The sequence below is a fragment of the Lissotriton vulgaris genome, chromosome 6 (assembly GCF_964263255.1).
Source record: "Lissotriton vulgaris chromosome 6, aLisVul1.2, whole genome shotgun sequence".
NCBI classification, from domain to species: domain Eukaryota; kingdom Metazoa; phylum Chordata; class Amphibia; order Caudata; family Salamandridae; genus Lissotriton; species Lissotriton vulgaris.
The window spans coordinates 1362796277-1362815976 of record NC_141694.1 but is presented as its reverse complement, the minus strand read 5'-3'; positions in this window follow the sequence as shown (position 1 = coordinate 1362815976).

Below are 19700 nucleotides of genomic sequence, written 5' to 3'. Positions count from 1 at the left end.
ATACTGCAATAAATGGCAGACACTCAAGCACAAGAACAAACGTTACATAGACAATGGTGGCACTTGTGCAAGTATCTAAAGCAAAGTACCAAACACAGGTAAAAGGATAATACTGCAATAAATGGCAAACACTCCAACCACAAGAAGCAGAGGGGTGACTTGCCCAGTTTTGAAGGAGACAGGAAGGGAGCCTTGACAGAGGGAGAGGTTGACCAGAGTGATCCAATAGGAAAGAGAATGGGTATAGAAGTCAATGGCAATGGCACTGGGGATGGGGTCCAGAGAATGGCTGGAGGGCTTTGTTTTGAGGATGCAATTGAGAAGGGCATCTTCAGAGATCGGGTCAAAGTTCAGCCAAATGGCTAAGGATTTGCACTCCTGATCCACAAGGGATTTCACTTTTTCGTCAAAGAATATAGCGAAATCCGCTACTTTCTTTGTAGAATCCTCCAACTTGGAGGTTGGGGGAGAGCAGTTAGGAATCTTGATGAGATCGAATAATTTTTTGGGTCTATTTTTGGCTGAGTCAAGGAGGGTCTGAAGTGTGACGCATTCCCAAGGAAGATGTGCTGGTGGTACTTGGATCTTGCTGAACGAACCGTGGCCAAAATATTGGTGGAGGGCGATTGCCTCCATTGTTTCTCCAGGAATCTTAGCTGCTTCCTTTCTTCATAGAGGCACGGTGCTGAGGGAGTGGGCCTTATCTTTTTGCTTTGGAGAGGAGCAACGTTGTTGATTTTGACTGCAAGGACTGTGAGGTATTGGGAGGTGAGTTCGTCAACATCTAGGTTCGGGTCTAGCCTTATTAGGCATACCCACCATGCCCGTTGTCAGTGATGGTGTTATTGGTGATATTATGTGTGAAAACATCAAATATGTTTAGTGACGTCATGTCGGATGTCATGAGCAGCACGTTTGAAGAATTATCTCTTACTAGACCTTTGCAGGTTTATTATGTTTGGATAATAACACTAATATTTCTTCGAGTGAATTCTTTCAGGGAATTAATAGCCTTTTTTTCATAAGATATGTTAACCTCTTTCATGCTTGTGATGGCCAGGAGACGTGACGTGTAACGGTGTGTGTGTGTGTGTGCAGGACGGGGGCCGTCCGATCCCCGCCCACTAATGGAAACGCCCGCACAGCGCGGAAATTCCCTGCGCACGGAAGGGGTTAACATATGATCGTACTGGAGAACCACAACATCCCCTTAACAAAGATTTTACAGTAAATTCCTTGGGTTTCGAAATGATACACTTTGCTCACCACTTAAAGTACTCAGAGGTCATGACGAGATCCATGCTTTCAGCCTGGTGCCCGTGCAACAGCATCCAAAAGGCGAGGCCAGCGGGTATACCCAGTACCCATGACCATACTGTCTCCACAAAACCACAGATGATGGACGGAATGCAGAGCAAATCAAACTTTCCCCCCCGTCAATAGATCTGGGTTTTAGTCATTGTTCTTTTGCTCACCATGCCACTTCAGTTTAGACCCAGCCATACGCAAATCAGTCTTGACCCTGTGCCTCATGGGAACAGTCCAGACCGAACTGCCAAGCTAGGTCCTCCCTGGACCAAAAACAAGCATCCTAGGACAGGTTTCAGGGTTTCACCTCTCATCAGCTAGGCGAGCTTGAATCCAGTGGCACAGTGGGCCCGGGACCCACGTCTGGGTATACCCGGCGCACTTAATGCAAAAAAGCAAAAGACACACAATGCAGAACAAATCTAAATAGTTTTATTTAATTGGAATCTTTGTTTACATTTACAGTGAGCCTGGGACCCACTTCTGGGCATACTGTCTCCACAGCATGACCTTGAACTCGGCTCTCTAGATACTTTGCACAGAGCCTTCGGACACACCCTTTCTACAGTACACTATACCCCTAACAAGCACAAAGATTGTCTTTGGCCTCTGCCATCCTATGTATGAGGTACTCACATGACATGGCCTTCCGTCATGCCACGTGCATGTCATTAAGCAATTGTCTGTCACCAAGCTCTATATGTTGGAAGCACAGAATGTTGCTCTAATGCCTGCGGCCACATAAAGGGAAATACAGGGTATGTTGCTTGGCAGCATCTTGGACCACTTGCCCACTGTCTCCGTATAGATCTATTCACCACCCAAATACTAGTCCACATGTATCACTCGTCTAATCAACTACACACCATACTCATACTCATAAATGCTAACCGGATTCACATCCACCAAGCCCCACTCAGTGGTGGCTGGCATGGATAGGGAGGGGCAGGGCGGGGGAAGAAAGAAAAAATAATACACTTACATTTTCACTGCATCCCTCCTCTGTCGTCTCTTTGTGTCTCTTCCGTCTGGAACGGAAGCCGGAAGCACACAGGCTCCCCTAAGTCAATCACAAGGCTGCTGCCATGAGCATCATGATTGGTCTGAGGACCATGGTTCGGCACTCAGCCACGCAGTCGGAGCCTGTGCATGTTCTCCACCCAGGCTGAGCATTACAGCTGATGGAGAACATGCAAAGTGCGCATGACTGTTTGGCCAGCCCAAGACAGCCGGATAAACCGTCATGCACACTGACAGCACTCACCACTCCGCCCCCTGCTCTGTGAGCAGGGCAGCCCAGCCCCGCCTTACAAAACTGCTTCAGCAGGAAAAAATAAAATGATAATAACCGTGTTATGATAATTTTATTTTTCCTTTTTTGCATTGATGAAAAACAGTGAGACTATGCTCCTCTGACTTAGCGGAGGAGCCGCCATTGTCACTGACTTGCACTATCATAATACACCTCTGCACAGCTTGAGGGTTCTGGCTCATATGTATACATTCACGAACACAAAATATTAGGGGTGTACATATATGCATCTAGCCCACCAACGTGTGACCTGACACCTCCATATAGTATTCAATAGCACCAACATGGACATGAATAGATACCACTTCCGAATAACTTATGATGATTGAATATACAGCGATATGGCGCTCTGATGCATCTTTGTGGAGGATAGCGATGTGTGGAGAAACATCCTAACAAGACATGGCCTACTCTAATAATACTTTCAACTTTATGGGGACTGCTTGGTAAGATATGAGGAGAGCTCAATTGGAGTTTGGCGACCACGCGGGCGCACATTGAAAAAGAAATGCACTAATTCTCCTCTGACAATCTTTTGATAGGTCCCGCCCCTTCCCGAAAGGATCCCACATGGTTGCGACGTGTATACAGCACCCAATAGGAACACACCCCGCGAAATGTTCAAGTTAAACAGTTATAATTTATGCAATGCTATGTGGACTGATAATGAGAAGGATGCTCTTGTGGCAACCTGACATGTGGGGTCTTATTTGACTTGCTGTACTTGGCTCTTCTTTACTCAAAAACGAATAAAAAACAAATGCTAAAAAAAGCTTTCAACTTTTTTGTCTTGAACCAGGAAAATACGACTCCAGGTCCACCCTTTGACAAAATGGGACCATACAAAATGTGCCCCTTTGCTAAATCAGAGCCACATATTCACACATCTACTCAAACATACTGCTGCATGTGCACTCGATTTTTTAAATATGCCCAAAATTATTTCAAAGACTCCACATAAACATTATCAGAAGTTAAAATTAAAGCAAACTTTTGTTAGCAGTGTGGTCAAATAAGACACAGTTTCGCCCAATAATGCCCCCTTCCTAATCAATCCGTGCCCCTTGTGTAAAGAAAGAAAATGACACAGACCATGAAATATATGAGAGGCATAAATATAGAGTGTGACACTATAAAGTGCACAGCTAGCACATTTTATGGGCAAAATATAGTTTGCAATCGTTGAACACTTAGCAATACTCCTACCCAACAGATCCGATTTTGTTTTACAATACATCCACCAGTCACCATTCTTTATCACAGTATCCATTCTAACTATTTCTTATTCTTCTTACACTTTATACATAATTGTAAGGACTAAATAAAGCAACACAACTTCAATTAACCTCCAAAGTATATTAAACGTTATCAATGAAGATAGCTACTCTTCCGATTTGAAGGAAAGCCTGTTTGATTACATACATACAGTATAAATTACATGCATACAAGAAACTGTGATGCAGCCACGGACTAGCAGCTAAGAAAACAGTGCATCGAAAAACTAAATTCGAAAACATCAAACTATTAATATTATTACTATGCAGGTGAAACATGGTGATAACCTGCATCTCAACTTTTCAAATCTACCGGCGAACTGCAAAAAAATATGAAACCCATGGGGATCGACTCACACTTTTATACCTACATTCAACGTGGAAAAAATAGGGTGTACAGCCATTATTTCTAGATCACGAATGGCTGTACACAAATGGATTTTAATCTACCAGCGGGGGAGGTTTTCTTTTTTTGATTTCAAGGTATTTTATTAATTTTTTATAAGCAGATCCATTAGCAGTTCTGTTACAAGGTTAGCCAAACGTAGTTTGTACAGTATCAAACACCCAGAAGTTCATAACTGTGAATGTTCACAACTACCAAATGTTTTATCACAGTCTATTTGCATACCTACTAGTAGGACCTGAATGACAAGTGGGTGGGACCAGAAAATTCACTAGTTTCTAGCGAAATGTGAAGACCACTCCACAGACACAATTATACACACATTACTATTCACCTAGTGGTGGACAGTTTCCAAGGGGATTCATCAGTAGGTGTGGCATTGCCTCCAGAAATGATGGAATTTCTGCTGTCACTGAACTATAAGTCAGGCAATTAGTGTCATAAAAAGAATTTTGCACGTATGTGCATTGCATGTGAATAACATTCATATACCCCCCATATTTCTTCTAGGGTGTAGAATGGATTTATTGGTCAGAAGAACAACATTTTGGTGGAGAAAATATGAAAATAAATTTTTGATGTATTGTAGCCATAACTCTAAACCTACCCAATGCTTTTCAAAAGTTAAAAATGTGCTAGGTTAGGTGTGAGTGTTGCCATGTAAATCTATGATTTTTTCAGATTTACCTGTAAAGTGTCTATGAATGTTTGTAAATCGACAGAAAATTCGAAATTCTCCAGATTAGAACTAGAATAGGAGCCTGTTACTCATATGGACATCGAAAAGACCATACAAAAGACAAACCACTCTACCCCAATCTGTTAAATGTGATTAGAAAAAATATTCAAAATGTCATCGCACATATTGATATAAAAAGGCTAATCCTGTACATTCCAAATTCATGGGTGACCAAGATAAAAAGCTCTACAACGCACCAACAAAAGGAAATGTGAGAAATAACAAACGTAAAAAGTATAAGAAAAATATGTACATTATCTCCATTGAAATTCATGAATTCATGATATTTACATTTGACTCATTCATTTTCATTATTCAGAAAACCGGACTAGACTTTACTAGTCAGTGGCTAGATGAAGTAAGTCTTGCATTACTGAGGCAATAACTTGACCCAACAGGACAGAATCAATCTGGTAAGCATATCCCCCAAAAACTAAATCGATCACAGAAAGCAACCCAAACTCACACACTAAGAGAATTACGAGAATACCACAGCCCTGGAAAACAGTACAAAGTTGCACAAAACATAGATAAAAACATCGATGCTACAAGATACAAGCTAAGAGATCCTGTCAATGTTATAACCAATGCAGAAATAGGATAACCCTTTACCAGAAATACAATGAAATACCATTAAAAACATGGTACCAAATTGAAAAGAAACCCTAAGAAATGAAAAAACAAGCAGGGCTAATAGAACTCACCTATGCGAGATCTATTTGTTTCTTCAATGTTTTTTTAGACATCTTGCGCTGCAGCGTGGGCGGCGGAGCAAATAGTTTAAAATAAAGAAAAAACGAGCTATATTTTGTGGCCAACATTTACTGTGTTAAAGTGCCTTTTTTTTCTTTAAGACATGTTGCACAGCAGCCTCCACTGCTGTGCAATATGTCTAAAAAACACATTGACAAAGCCAAACATCTCTCACGTTAGTGAGTGCTATTTGGCTTCAGTTAATGTTTTTGTTTTGTGGTGGATGGGGTGGTTAGAGGGGCCAGGGGGAACCATGGTGTGGGGGGCTGCAGCATAATGGACAGCGGAAGGAAGGTGGCGGGGGACAACAACAACCGCGGCCCGTGGAGGGAGTACCGGTGGGGCAGAAAGGCGGGGCGGGGCAGGGTGGGGGGTGCTAAAAACCAGAATATGGATAATGGAGATAAGTAAACAATTGAATTCATAAAACAAATTTCGTAGCGCGCGCTGCATCGCATTTTGCGATGTAGGGCGTGCTATGAAATTCGAAGGACATTTGCTGAGAGCAGGAAGCTGTACTTGGTCCATCCTCCATGGCAGGGAACAGCACTCAAAGCCCCAGGAGGAAGCAGGAGGCAAGCAGGAGGTGCTGACCAATAAGAAGAAAAGAAACAAGAGTGACGTTGAAGCCAACCAATGGTAAGTAATGATAATTAATGATCAGACTCTAAGCCTTTTTTAAGCTTCTTTTTTGTACACAAAAGATTTTCCTGACAGTACATGCTCTGTCTCAGGCAAAACGTAACAAGAACAACAAATACCGATTTAAATGACAAACACCAGCCTATTGATGGAGGGAAGTGTTACTGACCTGTTTAAGGAGACTCTAAAACAGAAGATGAAGTAAAAAGAAAGACGTGTCCAATTAATGTCGTTATGGATGCCTTCAAATATTGCTTGGGTGTTATTTTAATTGCAAATCATATGAACATAAAATGCCTTGAAACTATAGAAAAACGACTCAGAAAAAATGAAAGTTGCTGAAGAGACATGGTGGTTCAAAATGTGATCAGTAAGGAACCTCACTAAAGCTCCATCAAAAGTCATGCTAAGATAAGCGACTTTTGTTCTTGCCAAGAGCTCTCATGAATGTGGCTACTGCACACAAGTTTCATTTTCAAATGTGGGTACTTGTTATAACACATAATATCGAAAAAGCCCAACGCACAATTATTGTGAATGCATGGTACAGCATGCAACATAAACAAAACAGGAAACATGGACAAGAAAAAAGTGCAACGTGTAAGGATTTTCAATGAAGAAATAGGCATACATTTTATTCTTTACCTTTCTAATACTAGTCTGTTGAAACCAAAATTATTATTCAACTCTTGCACGCATAGGGAATGCTATTGTAATTGTTTCAGATTAAGACAATCTGAAAATCCAACACTATGTCACTGTGCTGCGTAAAGATTGTACGATATCAATTATTGGCATCCAAAGTACTTTGTTGGAGAATTAAGAAGCTGCATGTTTTTTTTCTGTCAAAGTTGGGAAAAGTTTTCAGACTTCTTAAATCTGCAAAATGCAAAGTTCTCCATCCCTAATTTGGCTCGAGTGGTGATTTCTAACCGTAAAATGTCCTGAGGGAAGGATGTCCTGCATCAGGGAATTGCATTGTGTGTGAGCCTACCCCCTTCTAATGGTGCGTGGCAGGTTTGAAGTGCCAGGAAGTAGGATTAGGGAATGCTAGAAATTGGATTACTGGTTTACTGGAGTGTTGACCCTATGGTCAAGCAGCAACTACAACCCTAGTCAGGGTAAGGCACAAGCAAACCCAAATTAACCTGTACTTTACCTCATGGTACCTTGGCACAGAGCAGTCAAGATTAACTTAGAGGCAATGTGTAAAGTATCTGTGCAGTACCTCAAACAGTAAACTGTGAAAACACCACACAAAAAGATCTCACACAAGGTTAGAAAAATAGATCCGAATTTAATAAATAAAACAAGACAAAAATGACAAGAATCCAATCAGTAGAACCGAAATTATGAATTTTTAAAGAATAAACTAAATTAACACCTAGGAGTACAAAGTGCCACCTGCGGCTATCTGGTAATGCTGAACTGGATCAAAGTCAAAAGTTCAGATCGTCCACGATGGAGCTTGGATCAGCTACAGTCCCAGTTTAGTCCAACTGCGTTTTACTTTCTCAAGTTTTGTGCCAAGACACTCGTTCGCATTGGAGAGGTTCGCGAGGACCAATGATGACATCGCAGGCGGTGGTCAGCATGGCACGAAAAGCAGGCCGGGCATTGTAAATGGGCCGGCTAGTTCTTCACATTGGCGGTCCTCTGCGGACGATCAATGCTTGATCTGTGAAGAGGCAGGCTGGGAACGTCTGAAGCTGAATTTTGGTGCGGGCAGAGTGGTTCCAGTGCAACCGGCCCATTTGCGGTCTCAAAGAGCTCAAAAGCTTGATTTCAAGAGCCTGAAAGCCACACCAAGGTTCCAGGACCTGAGAAGCACTACTTGACGGTCAGTAACTCACTGCAGCTGGGTCCCGGAGCTTGTTGGGGAGCCTTGTATGTCCCTGAGGCTCAGATCAGGAAGCCAGCAGGCTAGCCCTTTGACTTACTCTGGGGTCCTGGGTTTGCAGGTCCAATCCTTCTTCTCAAGGTAAGCAGGCAGTAGTCAGCAGGTCAACACAGCACAGCAGCAGGTCCTCTAGAGCAGCAGCCCAGCAGAGTGGTGGTCCTTGTAGCATCACAGCAGCCCTTCTTCCTGGCAGAGAGTCTACAGGTCCAGAATAGTACTGAAGAGTTTGTGTCTGAAGTCCTTCTTTTATGCCCTGGGTCCCTGGTATTGGAAAATGGGAGAAGCTTATCGACAGTGGCTTTGAAGTGAATCGAATATCCTGCCTCTCCTGCCCTGTTTCAAAGCTGGCTGAAGGGACAATGCAGGGTCATTTAGCCTTTTGTGTGAAAGCAGAGCATGGGCTTTTCAGGTTTAAGTGGGGCTGTGCTCAGCCCTGACCCTCCATCAATAGTTATTCCGAGCAACAATTGTTACAAAAGTTAACGTCATGCTGGTTTTGAGGAGAGAAAGGGGGAAGGTAAAAACATGATAGGTATAAGCAAAGATGGGAGGCTTCCCAAGGATGGGCATCCTGTCAAAGTGTCATCGGTCTCTGGTGCCAAATGGGGGTATCTCGCCTCAAAACCAGCTTGACTTTAACCTTTGTAACAATTGTTGCTCTGCCTGACTATTGATGAGGCGTGACTTGAACCCGAATTGGTTGAGTTCCATTGCGCCGTTTCCTACGGTGGTTGGTTACCACCAATAACACCAGTATGTTTTGTATATGTCACGTGTGCCACAAGTCTGCTTATTATGTTTGTCTGGCCATGCACCTCTTGAGTTGCACTAACCATTTGTGCAGGTGTTTGTGGAATGTTTTTAATTTAATTCCGGAGGCATTATTACTGTATGTGCAGACCTTTTTCATGTACTGTTGTTTTTCTATCTCTGTTTTGAATCTCATTAGGTTGGTCCCATGATTTGTATTATTAAGGTACCTCATTGAAAGGTCATCAGAGTGAAAGGTCCTGAAGAATTGCCGAGTGATTTACACACACAGGACAAGAAACATGTTGGCCTTGACTACACACATATAGACACCTCCGACCATTATAATCGGCAGCATCCCTTTTCTGGTTTTACTTGAGACGAGTCGGCTCGCAGATTAAAATTCATTTTGGAGCACCACCCCGCCTCATTTTATTTCTCCTCACATCACCTCACATCTACACCACTAGGCCCCTCACACGCACCTCACCTATATGGCTTGGGAAAAAGATTTCCGACAAAGAGCCCCTCATAGGGTGCCTGTCGGGCATTGCAGCGCCAGCCTGACGAAGAGTAGGCCCTATGATGAAGCATGACATCCAGATGGGTGTGTGAGGGCCCAACTTCCCAAATTGGGAGACACCCACACTCCTTTACTGAGTGAGGGTGTTGACCAACCTAGCCTCTGTCTCTTCCTTCCCCCCCCCACGCTAAGAGGTTTACTTTGCCAGGTCGACATGGCAGTTCAAAACTGCACCCAAACAGGCTGCAATGGCAGGCCTGAGACATGTTTAAAGGGGGTTGCACAATCAGTGATGTAGCATTTAGACCCTGGGTACATGTAGTACCACTTTACTTGGGACCTTTAAGTACATTAAATATGTCAATTGAGTATAAGCCAATCTAACATGTTTTAACGAGACAGCACAAGCACTTTAGCAGTGGGAAAATAAGTCCTAAGACCAACAATTTTTTTTTTGCAAAATGGAAGAGGAGAGGCAATAGGTTTGGGGAGCAACCTAAGACTGACAGGTCTAACAGGGTGATGTGGCAGGGTGGAGTATGGTGCAGGTGGAGATGAGCTGCAGTTTGGGGATGTGGTAGGGCAATGGAGGCTCTGTGGTGTATCGAAGGGCCGGCCAATGGAGCTTAAGCATTTGCCTGGATTTCTGTGGGGTGGGGTTTGAGTGATGGACAGTTTCCTGGTGGTACAGATCAACCCACAGATCCATTCAGGCGCGGAACACTTTCCAGCTGCCACATAAAGCTGTTAAAGCAACCATTTATTTTGCAAATGATGCATAGTTTTAAACACACATTTGCCAAGTTATGAGCAATAGGTCTCTGCAGTTTCACTCACCTTAAGAAAAGCATTGAAAAATAGGAAAAAAAGAGCACATCTATAAGTTGAGTATAAAGTCAGATTCAACAAATAACATCTCCAATTTATAGGTTCATAGTGATGACTGGAGAACTGGAAATAATGTTACTTGCATAAAAACACAAGCACTAATGTGGCTACAAAAAAAATATGTTTGGGACCATACAACAAGGAGTAGAATAGTAAATGCTGCCAGTACATTTGAAAAAAATACATGTTAATATAGGTAGAGTCCTAAAAGCAGATGCACCAGTGCAATTATTTTAAAAATATGTTATAGTCCCTCCTAAGTATAGCCACTTCTTTGTTTAGGCTTTTCCTTGCTTAATAAATTTGATGAAAAATAGTCCAAGAAAACATGCACATTTAGGTTTGGGGAATATCTGAGCAGACTAGATTGTACTACAAAATAGGACTTTCTTGGCAAGAATTTTTTCTCGTACGAAATTAAATGTCCACCCACTTCTGAATGCTCATTGACAATTTCAACAGCGTGTAGCAACTGACTGCTTGCCAAATTACCCATTAGTGCAGAAACATATTTAATTGAAATTGTGCTGTCAAATAAAGAACACATAAAGTTCTAGCATCAAAACACATTATTATTTCTGATGTGAGATCTACACTTGGAAAGAGGGTACATTCTAAGAGTGGGATTACATTTTCTGAGTTTATTATACTACCAGTACCAAATACAACATGCATATACAACATTTACAAGAACAAGTTAACTTAGAAGTTAGTTCTAACTCTGCTGCCGAATACTACAGCCCAGTGCGCTCACACAAACTGAAGTAATATTTACTGTTCTGTTCCTGTGAATAGTAAAGAACAGAAAAGGCAACTTAGATTTCGTTATTTATTATCAATACAAGTATGTATTCAGTTTGCCAAAAAACCTGAAGAATGCCATTACATTTTATAATAAAAATTGTCCTATTACCATTAGAGGACATACATGCAATCCGATTCATAACACTATCCGGCAATATGCACCCCCCGATTTACAGATTCAAGCGAATGCAGATTTCTAAAATGCTGGATTTCACAGATGTTTACAATAGAACGTCATGGTAACTACAACTGTCGCTGGTTCCAGGTAGCCGCGGCTGATGCAGGTAAGAGCGGTGGGGCTGGCTGGGGCGGGCATTTCGAGAGACGACCACAAGGGAAAATTAAATAAATAATTAATTTTCCCTCGTGGTCATCTCTCAAAATCCACCCCCCAGCCGGCCCCCACCGCTCATAACTGCAGCGACTGGTTTCAGCTGTGTGCCCAGGAAACTTCTGAAATTGGAAACCTGCAAGTTACTGGATTCCAAGCACACACCTGTAAATCGTTTCTGAAATTTGAAATATGGTCACGTGCAGCCATTTATTCATGTATAATTGTACTTCTTGTACAGATAGGCATTGGGTAATGCCTTCCCAAGTGGCAATGCATTATCCATTTTATTTGTTTTGTTTCCTCGAGGGGATAAATATTTCCCTGAAGAGACACCTCTTCCCTTCCATTCACAACATCCATATGAGTGTTCCCTTTACATTCTTAATGTACATAAGAATTTACACTTGCCCTTGACATATGTATATCTCCAACCATTTCCAGGATGGAAATGAGTCAGAAAATGTTTGTGAATACCTACAAAGTCTTGAGTTTGTGGCTTTTTCCAAACTTTACAGAACTTTTCCGCCCTGAGTGTCCAATCCTATTGCCTTGAGAAGGACTTCTCCATGCACTAGCAACTTGGAATACGATTGCCTGTGAGTAACTGGATTTTATGTGTGCAAGTTCACCTTTTGTGAGTATTTAGCACCCATAAGTCATACATTTACACATGTAAGTTACATTTGCATGCATCCATAACTTTGAAATGGGACCGACCATAGTAAATATTCCATGTGAAACTATAAATTGGTTTTAATAATGTTATTCATTGAAAGCAAAGAATATTCACCAATACTGTAGTAAAACTCTAATATATATTAAAGTCAACTATTGAAAAATAAGCTACACAGGGCAAACATTTATACCCTAAAGATTTCTTTGATAGATCCTCAAAGAGGTGAAACCCTAAATAGATGTTCCTATGGTAAGAGTGGGGGATATGAATTGCATGATAAATGGTCAATTAGATGGATACCCCACCGAAGACGGGGTTAAACTCAACTTGACAAAGACACTGATCATCTAATGGAGAATCGGCCACTCATAGAACACAGAGCTAGCTAGAATATGCATTAGTTACCTGGAAGGGGATCACTGACATCAAATCAATGCATACAATATCGAAACTCAAAAATATCAGAAATTAAGTATCTTTAACAAACATGTCGACTTCCTATACGCAGCTAATAAAACCACAAATATTGACCTTTCTATGACCTGTTCTTATAAATATCGAACCCCAGATAGTCAAATTTACCTACTACCTGGGGGGATTCCCCATTGAACTGAAAGTTCGCTCTTTAAGATTTGTGCACTTTAAACACCATGATATTGGTTTTAGAGGTGTTCACCCCCAGTCCACGGATGAAACAAAACTCCTGAAATTAATTCAGAAGATTTTGGAGCCCAAGTGGAGTCTGAGAAAGCAGAAGTGTGTTGTCTGCAAATAGGAGCCCTGGTGTGGAGCAACCAGCTAGTTTGGGGGAGTCGTTTATGCACTCGCCTAAAAAGGAAACCACACCATTTATATGAAGTGAAAAAGGGTGGTCTGGAGTACACAACTCTGCCTTACTACACGCTGCACTTGGGTTAAATCATTCAAACCACCACCGGACCCTATCTAACCCGTGCTGTAGTATTGCTAGAGAGCCTTATGAGGATGTCCAGCACAGATGGATCAATACCCATGGCGGCCATGGTGGACCAAAGGTGCTGCCTTGGAACCAAGTCAAAGGCTGCCCTGAGGTCCACAAATGGCCAAATAGAGATGGTCCCTAGTGAGCCTGGGGTACTTGGATGTTATGAGGTTGAACAGAAAGAGTTGCTCAACTGTAGAGACCCTACTTCGGAAACCATCCTGGAAAGGTGTAAAGATGTCTACCTCATCCATCCAGACCTGTATTCTAGTCGGGATCTGACTGCAAAAGATCTTCTACAAATTATTTAAAAGACTTGTGGGTCAGTAGTTGTTTGGGGAACCCCTAGCTCTCTTTTTAAAAATTGGAATGATCTCATCATTTTTCTAGGATTCTGGAACCTGTCTACCTGTCTCATATACAGTTTCCTGTTCCCAGGGTCGGTGTTCAGAGGTGTCCAAGCCTGTGATTGGAAGAGCATAAATGTTTGAAAAGTGAGCAACCCATTGTTTGGGTTGTATTGATAATTCTAATGGGCTAACAGAAAGTGGGCAGCCATCGATGAGAAAATATATGCCGGAAGTTCTGCAAATCATTTTTACTGGATGCCTCAACTAGGGCTTGCCAATTTGCATCCACTGAATTTTGTTTAGTGCTAGAGGTCAGTCATTTTTTTTATTTGATAGGGGTACCGAAATATATCAATTATTTACCGGAAAATCTAAACCCCAACACCCAAAAATCTTAAAGAATAATCTTAATCCATGATGTAAAATAAATGCAACACATAAACCACATATTTCCAAATAACAATCACATAATATTTATAAAAACAATAAAATATTTCACACCAAAATAAAATCAAATAAACATGACTTACTAATCTGCAGCTGCAGATCTTCCTCTGTATCCACATAGTAAAAAAGTAAAAATTCACAAAAACAGGTAAAAGATTTTCCAAAAAGCCCTCCCAAAAAGGCAAAAATAAAACAAATCCAGTAGAGATCCCTCAAAGCAAGCCAAAGTATCTAGGAACCATAAAAAACCTGATAAATGGTTTGAAAATAGAAACACTCCTGGAAATCCCCCATAAAGAATTCAGCATTTAAAATATTGGTTTATTTTAAGCCAAAAGTGATTTCCTTAAAAAAAAAAAAAGACCTCACTCCCAATGCACAAAGGAAACGAAATAAAACCTCACTACCAATGCACATAGGACATATTAGTGGACAAAAACCTGCAAAGTAAACAAGAAAATCCACCTGCAAAACACATTACTTTCCCAAAACTACATATACATTATACTTAATCACCAAAAAGAGTAGCATTACACAATATAACATAATGATACATTACTAAAGCAGTGTAGGAAAACCCAAAACTACAAACTAATGAAAAACACTACTATTAATACAGCTAAGGGGCCGATTACGATGTGGGTCGGAAATCTTCGACCGACAGTCGGATTCTCCTAGACCGTGTTGGAACCCTTCTGACCAACTCGGTTGGTTTACAATCTGACCGACCAATTATGATGTTCGCGGTCGGAAGGTATACCATGCGGTCATTCTGAATCGGTTGCTACTGGCTCTCGGAGAATCCGTGTTGGTCGGAACCGCATCATACAGCCTTCTGGACAGTGCTTCCGACCTCGCAATTACAATGTCTATTTCCAACGGCCTCTCCGAGTCGGCCTGTCCGACCCAAAAAGGCTTTCGGAAAGTGACTTTCGGAACCCCGGCTGGGCCGCTTCATCCTGCGGCCTCCGGTTGGAGGCCGAGGTGATAACTAAGGGCCCCCCCCCTGTAAAACCATGCACTGTGTGGTAGGCACCATGGGGTGCCCGCGACAGGATGCAGGGTTTTCCGCGCACACCCCATTTCCCTATAGGAGCCTGTGATATGGCCGGTTGTTGGGTGGAACACGGGCTCCCATGGGGAACAAGAGGACTCTGACTGAACAGAGTTCGTCACATCGTAATCCATCAGGTCAAACCGCTGACCGCAAGTCGTCCGGTCCCATTTCCAAGCCGGTGTTGGTCAGAAAGTTTCTGCCCGACATTGTAATGATCCCCAAATTAATGTACAAAAACCCCCAAACTACACTAACATCCAGACCACCCACATATCCTCTGTACCCTAAAACCTTTAGCAAAACCTTGAGGAAGTATTTACCTGTTCTGACAAGCAGTAGCTCCTTAATACAACCTGGATCCCAGAAAACAGACTAAAAACTATACAAACAGACAAAAAAAGGCACAGGTAATAAAAAATGGCCACTAAATGAAACTAAAACAAGAAATGAATGGGAAATAATTTTAAAATGCTGAATAAATGTATTAAAATATACAAAATTATTAAACCTGTAAAACATGTCATAAAGGTTGTAAACATGTTAAACAGTTGTACAGTATAAATAAAATAATATGATAAAATATATACAATTATTTAATACATACTGAAAAAATGTATCATAAAATGATGTTTAGAATCTGTATATAAAACTATTTGAAAAATGTTTAAAAAATGTTAGACAATGAAAAAAAGTGAAAAATGTGCAACATACAATACTTTTTAAATTTGATTTCAATGTTTATATAATAGTAAACATTTATTAAAAATGTTTTATTTGTCTATGTATAAAAGTGTATTTTCAAGTTGAAACATATCTTTAAAAATGTAAAAATATGCAATAAATAAACTTTCAAAAACATAAATTAAATAAGGTAAATGTGTTACATATCTTTATGCTATAAAATATGGAATTAACAATTTTATAAATTACAAATGTACAACTACCTATTTCTTTAAATATATTTCTAAACACCAACAATACTAATGAAATAAAATACATTTTTTCTACTACAATTAAATACAAATAAAAACAGGATTTCACTCTAAAATTACTAAATAAAAAAATCATACTGCAATGTAAATTATTTTTGAGAAAGTGTTGTACATTAAAGGGGTGAAGTTTAATATTCCCACTCCAATGTAATCCAATTTGAGGAAGGTGTTGGATACTACAGGGCTGACATTTACTATTCTAGCTCCAATGTACACCAATTTGGAGAAGGCGTTGGACACTAAAGGGGTAACATTTACTACACCTACTCCAGTCTTTACCAATTTGGAGAAGGTGTTGGGCACTAAAGCAGTGACTACAATCTAAATTAAACTAATGTGTTACACACTAAGGTGCTCATTACGATGTCGGGCAGAAATTTTCCGTCCGACACCATCTCGGAATCGGGACCGACTGACTCGCGGTCTGCGGTTCCTCCTGACTGATTGCGATGCGACTGAACACTGCTCTCCAGATTCCCATTTTTTCCAATGGGAGCCCGTGTTCCGCCCGACAACCGGCCGTAACACAGGCTCCTATGGGGAAATGGGGTGTATGCAAAAATCCCTGTATTGCGTCGCAGGCACCCCAGGGTGCTTGTCATACTTAGGTACCTCCTCAGCCCCCACCCGGAGGCCTCAGGATGCAGGGTGCCCTGCTACGGCCCCAAAAAGTCACATTCTGACAGCCTTATCGTGTCGGACAGGCCGACTGTCAATAGGGCTGTACGGTGTGGATCTGTCCGACCGACACGGATACTTCAAGAGCTGGTGAGAACCGATTCGGAATGAATGAGAGGTTTGCCTTCCAACCAAGAGCATCTTAATCAGTTGGTCGGATTGTAAACCAACCGAGTCCTTTGGAAGGGATCCGACACGGTGTAGGCGAATCCGACTGTCGGTCTGAGCCTTTCCAACCAACATCATTTCAGCCCCTAAAACAGAGATCATATTAAAACAAATATCATGCATAACGTCTTACGACCTGACAGAGGTTAGAGGTAAGATTCCGCCTCTTAACATTTTATCCATTTTGGTCAGGAATTTAACCAACTCAGTGATTGCTTGGGGATGGGAGGCATTCAAAAGGAAATCAAAAGCTGCCTGTATTGTCCGAGTCCCATGTTTGATCAATAAGTGACAAAGGAGTTTTCTGTGATCATGAGTTGGTGAATGCAGAGAAAATAAGGTAAAGACTCCTGGGGCTGGCTGCAAAGGTGACACTTACTGGTGGGAGGGCGAATCGGCCAAAGTGAACAGATTTAGTGAAGAAAAGTTTCCCATCCTGATGAGACAGAACTTGATTTTGTGGTGTCCGTGATGTATTTCTGCACTCCCTTATATAACATATAAATATCCAACAAAATATAAATGTATACACCATATTTAATTCATATTTATATATTTTTCATGTTATTACTAAACAACGTTCGAAAATGTTTCAAATGTAAATATAAAAATAAAATTTGTGAAAAAGTTTTTACATTTTCATTCTAATGTCTATAAAAATTTTTTTAATTTTGATAACATTTTGTATTTTTTTAAGTTAAATTAAAAACATTTTTAAAAATCTAATTTATTTCACATTAATAAATTCGATTTTTTATAAATGTGTTATCATTTTAATTATTTTACATTGGTCAATTAAATGTTCATTTTTACTTTAATATAATTAATGTATTTTGAACATTATTATAGATTATTATTTATTAAAATTATTAATGTGGAAAAATAAATTTAAAACTTTTACTATTCTTATTTGCATATCATTAAGATAATTAATATTACATTTAAATTAAGCAATTCACTTTTTACTAATGTCTCTAATCTCATCCCCTAAAACTCAATATACCACTGCTAAAAAAATAGAAATCCATATTTTTAGACATAAAAACAGCTAAAAATACAATGTTAAACAACGTTATAATTACTAAATTATCTTTCTAAAAACAAATAAAAAATAATTAAACATATATTATCAAACTCACTACAATAAAATATATAAAAAAAGAACACAAACTATATTACATACATTTTCTAAATCAATATTCTTTACAAAGAAATGAAAAACAACACTTAAAACGATATTTTGTTGATACTACGATATTCCTGTGCACAATATTTTTGACATACCGGTATCCTTGACATTATATTTTTGTATCACAATATATTTTATCCGATATTTTGGTCAAACACCCTGGTAAGTGCTACATAATTATGTAAACACAACATATAGCAGCTAGCAGTTCTCAGACTACTCCCCACTGCTCACCACTCTAGCGAAGCAAAGAACAAGCTCATGGGCGCCTTTGTGACCAGAGGCATTGCGAAACAAGGCATTTAAGGGGCAGGTGAAAGAAGTCATAGAACAATACTTTGAGACTATTGGACCATTGCATTAAGCTGAGTCATGGAATGGAAAGCATTCAAAGAGGTGCTATGAAGAGACTGCATTACAAGAACACAGAGACTAAATTATACCTCCAACAAGATCTCACCACCCTAGAGATAAACTCAAAACACAAAAGTAGGGAGCACTCATAAACCCGGATGGTCAAAGAACAATATTATAAACTATGAGAATGCTTGTAGTGATTTGGGAGGCATTGTATAGATTTGTCAAGATTTAAAAAGGCTACATTGGGAGGGAGACAAAATGAGGAGACTAATCGTGTGGTTACAGAAGAGGGACAGCACACACACCCACTCCCAGGAAGGAACAGTGAAATAGTATACATTCAACTGGAAGTAAAAACATCCTTGCAGATGTATGTAAAACTCTGGTTAACCTTCCACAGTGTGTGTGTGAGGGAGATATCATGGCCATGCTCAATGGCAGTAGGATAAGGAGACTGAGAGAGGATTAAAAAGAGATTCTAGAAACCCCTGTATAAAAAGTACTTATATCAGACCTAAAAACGCAGGACCTGGGTGGCGACACCTTTCCTACTGACTTTTTTCATGAGTTCCCTGGGCAAATGGCCAGCCACTGTTTGTACACAATGTCAGGCACTTACTGCCAACAATGAAAGGTGATCATAGTTTTGACCCCTGGGCCAGACCAAGACCCACATGAATACAGCTCATACAGGTGCCAAGGTACTGAGCAAGACGCTGGCAATCAAACTGCTCAGAACAATGGAGCTAATTAGCTCACCCTGATCAATGCAATGTTATTCTGCACAGAAATACACTAATAAACCTACAATGTTACAGCACAGCATGGACATTGCAGTGGAGCATTATACGTGAGCAGATTTAGACACTGAAAATGCTTTTGTTGCCATTGGATAGACATATATGGCCAGGTTGTGAAGTGCATGAGCTGTGGCCTGGGTATTTAAAATGAGTGCAATATATGGATCTCAGCACTAGGGTCTGCACAAGACAAGTAATACAAGTAATATCTGGAGAATAGCGGGTGCAAAAGGCAACCCAATAGGGATGTCCACTGTCCCCGCCACCATTTGCACTGACCGTAAAACTGCTGGGGATCAAGCTGTGAAATAGGCTTGAAAATTGGGCCATACAAATAGGCAACACTCATGTTATTTAATTGCACACAAAGAACACAACATACTTGAAAG